Source organism: Rhodnius prolixus, unplaced genomic scaffold (assembly GCF_049639745.1).
Source record: "Rhodnius prolixus isolate KJV_2025 unplaced genomic scaffold, Rpr scaffold_15, whole genome shotgun sequence".
Taxonomy (NCBI): domain Eukaryota; kingdom Metazoa; phylum Arthropoda; class Insecta; order Hemiptera; family Reduviidae; genus Rhodnius; species Rhodnius prolixus.
The window spans coordinates 956,170-969,084 of record NW_027411605.1 but is presented as its reverse complement, the minus strand read 5'-3'; the positions used below and the strand labels follow the sequence as shown (position 1 = coordinate 969,084).

Here is a 12,915-nt window from a genome sequence, read left to right as displayed (position 1 = left end):
TTTGCATGGATTGCGATGAAGAGGAGGATTTCAGGACCATATAATAATAATATGTCCACGTTATGCAGTAGAAAGGAAACGAATGTTTGTCGACTTATACAAGTATTTAGATGCACCATTTCGCTACGAAGACATAATATTCTTCACCAACATCTATGTGCTTAAATCTGTAGCAGAGCTAGCACTGAAATATGTGTGTTTTTAAAAGTTATAGCCGATTAGAATGAATGGAAGAAAATGATTAGAGTGATTTTAATTTAGGTTAAGGATGGCAGAAATATAGAGTACTGATCCATCCATTAGTTGCAAGTTTGTATGTAAATAGTTGTATATAGTATAGGGATGAATGTGCGAAGCGAATGTATTTGTAAGTAAGAATGGAGTGTGAGTGATATTCTAGTGATAATGGCCTACCCATGTGTATAGATACTGTAAATGTCGTGCTTGTGTAGCTGTACATAGCTTCTAGTTTCAGTTATTAGGGTCTGGATGTAATTTATTGAGAGTATGTGTTCGAATAAGGTTAGTAAGCACCTAGATGATGATGCTGGCTGTATGGCGGAAGCCAATGCCAAAAAAAGGGAAGAACAAAAAACAAAAATCACACACAAAGAGAACTATTATAGGCACAACACAATATGGGAGATCTTATTTAAGCATTTTATAAAATTTAATTATATATGAAAATGATTTGGGGTACTAATGATCTCGGTAGTCGATGCTACCGAAAACAATGTGTATATATATATGAAGATAAAGGTGTGGAAGATGAGGAAAAGGAGGCTGGAGTAGCTTGTTGCGAAGTGATACATTGCTAAGAAGGGCGAGCAAAGGGAGGCAGCCAAGAGGGGTAAAGACCCCCCGTAGAGTGTCGTCGGTAGTTTATCTTACTTAAAGTACCTTCCAGTTACAAGTTACATCCAAACGGACTTTACTATTTTCTGCCTTATATAGATACCGCGTGTAGGGGAAAACGCAGGGCGACTCCTTTTAGTTCAGTTTTTTTTCCCTCTCTGGTATATCCCTACCTCAATCTCGCACTATCAACTCCTCTCCATTTTAAGGCCCATATCCCTTTACTTCCAGGTTAAACTTATCTTGGGACCTGCTGGTAAGTTTGTTATTATCTAAAACCCCGTAGTTTTTGCCAGTGTCAAGAAGGCTGTGATAGTTTTAATCCAGATCGACGAGAGAAAGAGATAAAAAAGGGGCGATTGCTTTAATTAAACACCTGATTAAGAGAAAAGCACCCTCATTGAAGGGGTTTTCCCCCCCGAAATCTGGGAACCCTCGGAAATACTTATTTCAAAACAGGAAATAACCAATGAAATGTAATAAATGTAAGTTCCCTAGAGGAACGATCAATGTTCTCTTATCCCAGCTGATTATATTAATTTTTGAATCCAAGGAACAGAGATTGCATGTACTCTCACAAATCTATACCACAGCCTCCTAAACTCACTGGCTAGTCTGGGGCCTCTGCTGCTATCATTGATTGCATTCATCAATATTCATTAGTTCCGAGTCAATGGACTCAGTTTCAACGCTAACAATGATCGGCTTAAAAAAAGAAAAAAACCACCCCCGGAGGCGGTGCGACTGGATTACTGATATTTCTTTTATCACCATTCCCATGATTCTGTCTATTCTTTCCCAGTTTACCAACTCCACGCGATCTCTGGATCAAAAGATTTATTTTTTTAAAAAAATAATCAATGTCTGATGTACATTCACTTTCTAAATTAAATTTTCACCTGATAGGTAAATCTGTTAACTATTAAAGTTAACAAAATTTCAAGAAAAATAGTCGAACTAATTTTTGTGAAAACCATTTAAAACAAAATAGAAAACCCTATTCATAAAAAAAATGATAATTCCGATATTGATTTTAAATGAGTCTTTGATTTTTATAGGAATTGATCCTAACACTCCTTTTCATCGGCCCGGAGCCTGTCCTGGGGATCACCAAGAGCTCGGTTTGTGCGGTTCTCAGAGATTAGATCTAGAGCGAGCATGAGAAGAACTGGGTGGATGTGTCCTGGGGTTAAACACAGAAAGACTATAATACCTTGGCTGATGTAAGCAAAGAGCTCAAAGAGCCTTTGGGCTTTGGCAGAAATCAGATTACTCTCTGTCTCTATTCACGGGACCTGGTAGGTTCAGGAAGTATCTGCACAAGGTCGGAGCTGATTAGCTTGGAACCGTTGAGCAGATTGTGTCAGGAACAGGAGAAGACAGCCTCTCACCTGTTGTTTGGTTTGAGTTGCAATCGAGCGGTTGCGCTAAGAAACCTTTGGAACTTTGAGGCCAAAGGAGATTGTAGCGCAGAAGGAACTGGTAGGAAAAGTGCTCAACCCCTTTCGTTGGGGAGGGTTCTTATACGAGATCCAAAAAGGGGAAGGCGCAATAAGCCACTTTTGGCTGCGGTGCCGTGACTTGTAGAGGCACCGTCTTGTTTCTAAATCTAAATCTTATCCTTGGAATGTACGTAGACAAGAGACTTACCTGGAACCCCCATACGAGACTTAAAAGTATACCGAACTAAACAAACGATACAAACTTCTAGCCAGACTACTCGACAAGCGCTCAAAACTTTCACTACAGAACAAACGACGACTCTATACAGCTCTTCTCACACCAATATGGACTTACGGACTCGAACTTTACGGAACAGCTAAAAAATCAATAGACTGTGCAAACACTCCAATCCAAAATACTCCGCCGCATAGTAGACGCTCCATTCTATGTTAGCAACCACACACATTACATACAGATCTCCAAATTCCACTCATCTCCGAACTTGCCAAAATTCGATATAAAAATTTTCATCAAAATCTCTCATTTCATCCCAACCCTTTAGCTGCAAACTTGTCTTCAACTACGACTACCCTCCAATCCTCGAAGACGGCTGAGGCGCCGTTGGCCCCGTGACCAACTGGGTGACTAATGGCGGCCATCACTGGATGACCGTCATTCACGTCTGACATGTTAATTATTTATACATTTATCGCATTTACCTATTGTACCCTATTGTGGGTACAGGTGTAAATTTCATTAAAAGGATAAATAATAATAATAATAAAAAAAAAAATCTTATCCGCCTTAGTACGCCCGATTATTTTATTTCTGAACACGGTTTCAAGCTTTCAGTCATCATCAGAGATTGATCACTAGTCAAAATCTCTACACCAAATAAATTCATCTTTTTCCGGATGATGGGCTCGAAAGTTCGAAACCAATCCGAGATGCAATAAACAAGCTTGCTACCGACATAATATAAAATCAAAGATATTATCGAACACTGCGGACCTGATAATATCTTGAAGAAGATTGACTGCTCGGAAGTTTAGTTCACAGTTTTCTTGATAACAAATTGGTAAGTTTCAATCAAAAAAATTTAAACTTTAGTCAAGTGAAAGTCATGCGAGCGTGACTAGTCACAACGGATTTCCTTTTTTGTTTTATTAAAAAAAACAAAGCATACGATTGGCCAACATTCTAGATTGGTACACACTATTTGTACAACTAGTTTATTAGTAAATATAAATGCTAGGATTGGTTTAATTTTGTTTTTCCCGTCTGTTTGTTCGTTACTACATGGTAGTCTCTGGTCTTGTTAGTGGTTCGTTAGCGTAAGGCCTACTCTGTGGTACTGGAATCAGCTTAATGCAGTTTATACATTGCATAGACAGACAAAAAAAAAAAAAATAAGCCTAGACAAACCGAACAAACAATATTGTTCTGACAATTTTTTTGTTCGTTTGTTGCTGTTGTTCTTTTACTTGGAAATTTAAATTTTAAAATTAGAAAGTTTGTAAAAATGTATTCTAGTTTTACCCACTTAACTGCTATGAAAGTGTGCGAAATGTTAGAACAATTTTATTGTGTAGAAACAACAGAAAGTTGCGAACAAAACGCTTTGAATCGACCCTATTTGAAAATATTCTTCCAGGGAAATAGATTTTTTGACATAGTATTTTGGGCAAGATTATTCCCCTAAAGGGCATACATAAAATCATGTAGGGTAAATTGGGACCAACCAAGATTCTCTTTACAGATGCTAAATACGAGTTTTCATCAATCAAAAATCAATAAAATCATTGTTGCATACTTTTTAATTCTTGAGTTGAGGGTAACAAGTTTATCGCTTTGAATCCATGGCTAGATCTGCTGGATGCTGGATAATTTCAGATATTTCAGCCGTTCTGCAACAAACAGACTATGTTAGATGAAATCATCTGGTAATGACGATATACGGATACGAATCCGTAAGATCCAAATATGGTTTGAAAGTGGTAATCTCATCCTTTTTTTCTTAGGCAGGACGTCCTAGTATTAGTAATTGCCTATTTTTTCAGGTGGGCTTTACGTCCAACTACCAGGTTAGGTGTCGTAGACGGAGGCGAATAGTAAACATACGTTACTGTAAATTTCTTTTGTTAACCATTAAATAAAATTCAAGGCCTATAGACCGGGAATCGAACCCACTAAACCCACAATACATCTTATCATTGCGGGTCTAGTCTATAACTGCCTAACACACTCTACTATAAATTTCTCATATTAACCATTGGGAATATAGACTAGTACCGCAATACATCTTAGCTTTGCGGGTCTAGCCTATAGCCGCCTAACATACTTTACTGTAAATTTCTTTTATTAACCATTGGGAATATAGACTAGTACCGCAATACATCTTAGCTTTGCGGGTATAGCCTATAACCGTCTACTGTATTAATGAAATTCTGTAATATTACTGTAAATTTCTTTTATTAACCATTAAAAAAAATCCAAGGCCTAAGACCCCAGTGCCACAATACATATTAGAGTACTAATTAGGTGACATGGACAGTGCCGGAAACACATACTTTACTAATAAAAATTTTACCTAATACATAAAAAATGCCAGCTGCTCTGGCCCTTAGAATTTTTTGTTCTTTCTAGAAGTTTCTTACAGCTCACTGTCCGCTTGTTTGTTGTAACACTATTTCTGAAGATCGGAACAGTTCATTTGAAGAAGCTCTGAGCGCCCGATGATCTTAGATGTTGACGCGTCTTTAAAAAAAGAAAAAAGAGCTACACACTAGATACGAACTTGCGATCTCCCACTTACTAATCGACCCTTCTTAACCCACTACAAATCGTGAATATAGTTTGCTGTGGTATTTCATTTTAATAGAGAAATTATTCTGTAATTGCCAATGATCAAAAGATACAGATCTTCCGTTGATCTAATCCCAGACATTGGAACCATCCAAGCTAAAAAGGAAAAAACCACCACGGCATTACTTAACTCCATCATCTCCTTCCAAACGACTGACGTTTAACTGCATTATGTTTATATTGGACAGAGACAGAGAGAGAGATACAGCCTCAAAGTAACCTGCTGTAGTGGAACGGTAACCTACTCTACAGCGTAATTATGTTTAATAAGAATGAGACAACAATGAAGTTAAATCAGCTTTAAGTCAGTTTTGTTAAGGGAGTTGAAAAAAACAAATAAAATAAAATAAAAAAGGCGAAAGGAGAAATCGGTGAGTGAAGGAGAAAGTTGGAATTTCTCATGAGAAGTGGCGAGAAAAGAAGTAGGAGAAAGAGAGAATACACAAAGGGTCTGCCCCTTCCTCACTGGCTGTAGAGCTCGCTCAATAGCATTACAACAACTACATTAAGGAGTAAAACCAGGGTGTTTACATTGGCAAATTGGACTACTCGCCTCCCATCATTCTTCCACAAACAATCTTGTAATTTAACATTTGGCAAACAAAAATACCACTCCAACTTCTTACGTCACATCTCTCTCTCACACTCTCTCTCTCTCACACACACACACACACACACACGCCCACACACAAAACGGATGTCTGTCTATCCATATGTCTGTTCAGCCCAGTGTCGGTCTGTCAGTGAAAGCAAAGCACTTTATTTAATCTCTTTACCTACCTTCCTTCTAAACCCCCCAACCACCTATCCTCTCGCGTTTCATATATTTGTGAAATTTCAGCCACAATTCAACAAGGAACTTCTGTTGCCTAATCTCGGCTCGTTAGCTTTAAACACACCAAAATTAGCTCTTTCCTTTTAATATATATATATATATATATATATATATATATATATATATATGAATATGAATATATATGAATACTTTTATGCTGACTACAAAGTTTTCTAATTCAAATTCTGGTTTTAAATTTATCTTAACAAAAAAAATCTATCACCGCTGTTATAGTATCAATGAGAATTAATTGAATTATTAAAATGCTGAATTTTTGGAAAATTTAAATTACCCGAAAGTGCCTCAGTTTTCTGAAGTTTTTTTTTTTTTTTTTTTTTAATATTTCAATGCGATACTCTCATTCATTTCAGCTAATAATTTAATGGAGTCACTACTCGCATAAAAGGCTGAAACATTTAAGGAAATTTATTCAGGAATAAGGCGCCACGGTAGCCGAGCGGTTATAGGCTAGACCCGCAAAGCTAAGATGTATTGCGGTACTAGTCTATTTTCCCAATGGTTAATATGAGAAATTTATAGTAAAGTATATTAGGCGGTTATAGGCTAGACCCGCAAAGCTAAGATGTATTGCGGTACTAGTCTATATTCCCAATGGTTAATATGAGGAATTTATAGTAAAGTATGTTAGGCGGTTATAGGCTAGATCCGCAAAGCTAAGATGTATTGCGGTACTAGTCTATATTCCCAATGGTTAATATGAGAAATTTATAGTAAAGTATGTTAGGCGGTTATAGGCTAGACCCGCAAAGCTAAGATGTATTGCGGTACTAGTCTATATTCCCAATGGTTAATATGAGAAATTTATAGTAAAGTATGTTAGGCGGTTATAGGCTAGACCCGCAAAGCTAAGATGTATTGCGGTACTAGTCTATATTCCCAATGGTTAATATGAGGAATTTATAGTAAAGTATGTTAGGCGGTTATAGGCTAGACCCGCAAAGCTGAGATGTATTGCGGTACTAGTCTATATTCCCAATGGTTAATATGAGGAATTTATAGTAAAGTATGTTAGGCGGTTATGGGCGAGACCTGCAAAGATAAGATGTATTGCGGTACTAGTCTATATTCCCAATATTTAATATGAGAAATTTATAGTAAAGTATGTTAGGCGGTTATAGGCTAGACCCGCAAAGCTAAGATGTATTGCGGTACTAGTCTATATTCCCAATGGTTAATATGAGAAATTTATAGTAAAGTATGTTAGGCGGTTATAGGCTAGACCCGCAAATCTAAGATGTATTGCGGTACTAGTCTATATTCCCAATGGTTAATATGAGGAATTTATAGTAAAGTATGTTAGGCGGTTATAGGCTAGACCCGCAAAGCTAAGATGTATTGCGGTACTAGTCTATATTCCCAATGGTTAATATGAGGAATTTATAGTAAAGTATGTTAGGCGGTTATAGGCTAGACCCGCAAAGCTAAGATGTATTGCGGTACTAGTCTATATTCCCAATGGTTAATATGAGGAATTTATAGTAAAGTATGTTAGGCGGTTATAGGCTAGACCCGCAAAGCTAAGGTGTATTGCGGTACTAGTCTATATTCCCAATGGTTAATATGAGAAATTTATAGTAAAGTATGTTAGGCGGTTATAGGCTAGACCCGCAAAGCTAAGATGTATTGCGGTACTAGTCTATATTCCCAATGGTTAATATGAGAACTTTGTAGTAAAGTATGTTAGGCAGTTAGAGGCTAGACCCGCAAAGCTAAGGTGTATTGCGGTACTAGTCTATATTCCAAATGGTTAATATGAGAAATGTATGTTAGGCGGTTATAGGCTATACCCGCAATGTTAAGATGTATTGTTGGTTTAGTGGGTTCGATTCTCGGTCTTAGGCCTTGGATTTTATTTAATGGGTAATAAAAGATATTTACAGTAAAGTATGTTAGCTAGTCGCCTCCGTCCATGACACCTAATTGGTAGTAGGATGTAAAGCCCGCCTGAAAAAATAGGCAATTGCTAATTACTTTACTTACTTACTCAGGGATAGAATTCGAGAAAAACTAGGATTTCTAAACAGGAAGTTAATATCATTGAATGGATTTTTCTCACTTTTTTAGATCCCTAATTTTTTCTAAACTTTGTATGAATATTACAACTGTAAAATTAATTTCCCTATCTCTAACTTTTTTAAAAGAGGAGGTATTGCAATCCAACTATCAATTAGGTGTCGTGGACGGAGACGACTAGCAAACGTACTTTATTGTAAATTTCTCATATTAACCATTGGGAATATAGACTATTACCGCAATACATCTTAGCTTTGCAGGTCTAGCCTATAACCGTCTAACATACTTTACTATAAATTTCTCATATTAACCATTGGGAATATAGACTATTACCGCAATACATCTTAGCTTTGCGGGTCTATTCTATAACCGCCTAACATTCTGTACTATAAATTTCTTTTATTAACCATTAAATAAAATTCAAGGCCTAAGACCGGGAATCGAACCTAGTGCCACAATACTTATTAGCTTTACAGGTTTCGGCTTTTACCGCTCGGCTACCGTGGCACCTTGAAAAATTCTAATGATGGAAGGGGGGGGGAGATTCCCTCTAATATGTTTGTTGAACGAATGTGAAATGAGAAACTATAGGATTCATAGTAAGAGGAAGTCATGAGAGTAACTGAACCAGATTCTTTTTTTTCTAAACTGATTGGTTAGTTGATTGGAATGTTGCAAAATTTCAAGAACCAAACCAAGGCCGAGGTGTGGACTACATGGACGGGGAAGTTAGTGGAGAGTGAGAGAGAGAATAGCGGAAGATGGAGTTCCAAGATGATTGTGAACTCGTAAATACTTTTGTGAGAGTTGTTAGAAATGAGTTCTTCTTACTTTTGGGTCTGTTTACAGCGAGATACTCACTGACAGACAAAGCTAGAATCTGTACACAAGTAAGAGAAACTCTTTTGAAGAGAATCTATTGGAAAGAGAAACAGAGTGTGGAGAGATATACTGAATCTGAGAAAGCGGAAGAGAAAAAGTTGGTGCTGGGCTAGTTTCTCTGCTCATTAAGAAAATACTGCGCGTTCTCACTTACACTGGCCTCTTCTGTTTCCTTCCCCTGGTACCACCAACTTATACCATCGAAAAAGTAAGTTCCAATCAGTTGTGCGGCTGTACAGTCGGAGATCGGTATTGTGTGAATGATAGCGGCTCAGATATTGTGCCTCCTTCCCCTCGGAAAATCATCATTTACCGTTCAGATCAGATTGGTTCTCTGTCTTTTCTAATAAAGGATACTCTTTAATATCCTACATTCTGGAAAGTTAATGTTTGCCGATATTGCCTCACTATGTTGGATATTGTCTCCACACTTTTTTCATCTACGTTCTTCGGTAAAAGGATATCATCATCATCATCATCATCAACATCATCACGGATTAAGCCGCAAATTAGATTAGTTCTAGCCACTGCAGGCTCAGAAAACAGATGAATCGCATGGGCCTGGCAGATTATAGCCTCTGCAGGTTCTGTCAGGAGGAAGAGGAGGAAACGGCACTTCAATGTGTTGTGTCAGTGTGAGGGACTTGTCTGGCTAAGGATGTTACTTCTCGGGGGGAGGAAAAACCAAGGCCCTGAGAGCTTTACCCAGGGAATCGCTCTCCAGAATTAAGAGTCTGATTAAACGGACGGGTCTGGAATAGTGAGCTCTAGAGTGCGGGGGGAGCCCATAATAGATCCAAAGAGGTCGCAGTGACGTAGGTCCTATTGGCCGCCTTTTTAGAATCTCTTACTTTTTATTTGGGCCTGGCAGATGGTAGCCTTTGTAGGTTTGCCAGGAAGAGGAGAAAACGCCACTGCAATGTGTTATGTCAGTGTGAGGGGCTTGTCTGGGGCTAAGGATGTTACTTCTAGGAGGAGAAAAAACCAAGACCCTGAGAGCTTTACCCAGGAGTCGCTCTCCAGAACTAGGAGTCTGATCATAAGGACGGGTCTGGGAGAGTGAGCTCTAGAGTGAGGGGAACCACAATAGATCTAAAGGGGTCCCAGTGGCGTAGGCCTTTCAAGGCCACCCCATTAGAATCTTAATCTTATCTTAGATTAGTTCTATTCCGTCTTTAAATCATCCCAAAAGAAATTCCGGTGAAATTATATGTATAAACTTGGTTTTCATCAACAGAAAAAAAAAATATTACCAATAAGATATCTGAAAAAGAAGGGAACCTAGAGAAAGACGGAAATCATCTCTTAAAACAGGTACACGTAGCAAAGTAAAACGCCTAGAGAAGTATACATTAGAGCGCCCAAGATATTGCCGGCGGACTTGCTGCTGCATATATCGCTGTGTAGCTAGCTTTATTCTGCACGCTGACTTATTCAAAAGCAAGTAGTACAAGAGAGAAAATAGAGAAGGAAGTATATTGAAGACAGAGCTGACATCCGCTCACATGGTAGAACATGCGAGATGAAGCTGGTATCTTCCGAAAAAAGTAGCGTGGCCCTGTCACATATCAGTGAAAGCGCCCAAGATCTTACTCTCCTCCTCCTCCTCCTGCATCCTCATAGTTTTATCCCCCTATCTCCCGTTCTACTTCTCCCCACTCCAGTTAGAACATAGGCCTCTGTGCATTCCTTCCTTACTCACTCAATTTCCCCCTACTGTATATCCAAGTGAATACCATGTTCACAAACATCTTTACACATATACTTTTCCTTGAATTTCCCGACTACTGCTACATTTTCTTCCTATATTCTGCATAAAATATAAAACAAAACCTAATATCTTTCTTTATTTCTTCCAATACTATTTCCGGTTGCTTAAAATATCTATCTGTTGAACAAAACACATGGAGAGATGATTTGGAAGATAAATATTACATTTGTAGTCTCTTTTTTGTTTTCACAATAAATAGGTTTACATTTTAGTAAAAGAAATTTCATTTAGCAGTACAAAAGAAAATATTTTTCCGAACGGAAGAAAATTTTTATATCTGCTTTGTTTCTTATATTCACCTTCCTTTAAAGTTCGACTTTTCAGTAAGAGCAAACAACAATCTGAATCCAGTAAAGATTATATATTTGAAGAACTAACTCAGTTAGGTTAAAATTAGATATAACCAAGATGGAATAAAAAAAAAAGATCTCCAGCAGTGCGCTGAAGAAAAAAAGTATTCTAGCAAACCCTAAGATTAAAAATTTGAAACAAAAATGAAATATTTGGAAGGTGGCAAATCAAAACTCATCATTCTTGTGGGCTACCCTACGGTGGCTGTCAACAGGTTATGCTCTTTTACGACTGGTGAACTTACTGAAATATTACCGACAAGAGGTGCGTTCCACTAAGCGCTCACAACGATCAAAATGTATCTTCAGCCGTTCCACTTGACGACCGCGGTCGTAGTGGTCGTGGCGAAAACGTCACTAATGACGTCATTATTTTCGCTCACGCGAAGCTCACAACGCCCCCCACCTTAAGAGCTGGGTCGAAGTGGGCGTTCAGAAATTTGGCGCAATTTTTAAAAGCAAAGTTGGCGACCGAAGAAATTATATCAGGTAAATGAAAGTATTATCTCATGTAAATAATTGTATGTGTTTCTCGAAAGTCTAAAAAGAAAAATTACTTCTCCCTTTACTTAATAAATCACTGAATAACGACCAATTACACTTTGATAGCTAATAATACGTGGCCTAAGTTTTCGCTTTTCACCATTGCGATTTTGTAAAATTGCATTCCACTTTTCATCGGAACTAGATGAAGAACTTTCTAAAGCATTATTACGTTGCATTAATAAATATCCTACTGTTGCCACAAAAGACATTTTAATTTTATTTAAACGTAAATTTTATAAATACTCCACTAAAATGTAATAAAAAAAATTGAATTATAGGTATATATAAGTAAACTTTACCAATAATTAATAAAGTTTATTATAACTGCATATAAACGGGGTTAAAATTAAAAAAAACAACCTCTTCAAGCTTTTGACTTAGTTTTTGAGTTTTCAATTGTAACGTTCACAAGCAAGTGGTACGGGCAAAAAGCGCGGTCGTGAGAGTGATCGTTGTGAACGCTTAGTGGGAACGCACCTAAGATCTCCTTTGAACAAAACCCTTCATTGAATCCCGCGGATTGTCCCTTAATTATGAAACGAACATTAATTATTTCATAGATTAATTAACAAAAATTTGTAATAGCATTAAAATAATAGAACTGCATAATGTGTGATTTGTTATATTCTTTCCTTTATACAATACAAATAAAAGTTTTTGGTATAAGTTGGTTGTGTACTGGGTTGTACCAAATTCGAAATTAAGTAGCCGTTAGCTTGCCTCTGTTAATAATTAGAAGTAAAATAGAAGTTTGTAATAAGTTGAAAGAAGATTTTAATCAAAGGCTATAATGTAATAAAAGACTAAATTTAAACCTAGTGATGTAAAAGCTTTTTTTAAAAAAGAAAAAGAATATGAACACACCAGATTGAAGGAACAAGGGGCAAAAGGAACCGCAAGGACATAATAAAATTATAAGACAATGAAAGATAAAAGTTGGAAAACTTAAAAGAAAAACAAAAAGAGCAAATTAAAAAGAAAGGAAAAGAAATTAGGCTTCCACAAAAAATATAAGAAAAACATTCTGAAGAAAAAAGTCTAACTTAATTTCGTTTCAAGTTACTCAGTGCTGTGAGTGAGCCACTACGTCATCCTCTATAGCTTGTTAACTCCCATTGGCAGTAAGTTGGGATACATACCAAATACATTTCTTTAAATCCCAATACAGATTATGGGAATTCTCTGAATTTTACTGCTCATCTTTTTCTGGCTGCGAACATTTTTTCATCAAAACGGAAGAGAAATTTTGTTGCCAGTTTCTGTCATTTTCTTTGTCGTGCTTCCGGCCTAAGAACAAGTGCACTGCAGGACTTATACTGACTAATAATTATAGC

The 12,915-nt window shown here is 37.2% G+C and overlaps 1 protein-coding gene and 1 long non-coding RNA gene across 11 annotated transcripts in view; one reads left to right on the top strand and one right to left on the bottom strand.

Annotated features, from left to right (window-relative positions):
- The window catches only part of LOC141454940 (uncharacterized), a 300,919-nt gene that overhangs the window by 113,393 nt on the left and 174,611 nt on the right, over positions 1-12,915 (bottom strand). For 2 of the 5 annotated variants that reach the window (XR_012459057.1, XR_012459058.1), the window contains one exon: positions 4,112-4,205. The exons of the other annotated variants lie outside the window; for them this stretch is intronic. This is a non-coding gene — a long non-coding RNA (uncharacterized lncRNA). The remainder of the gene's footprint in view (positions 1-4,111; positions 4,206-12,915) is intronic. 5 annotated transcript variants of the gene reach the window in all.
- Positions 1-12,915, top strand: part of LOC141454937 (uncharacterized) — a 552,216-nt gene that overhangs the window by 513,038 nt on the left and 26,263 nt on the right. The window lies entirely within an intron of this gene.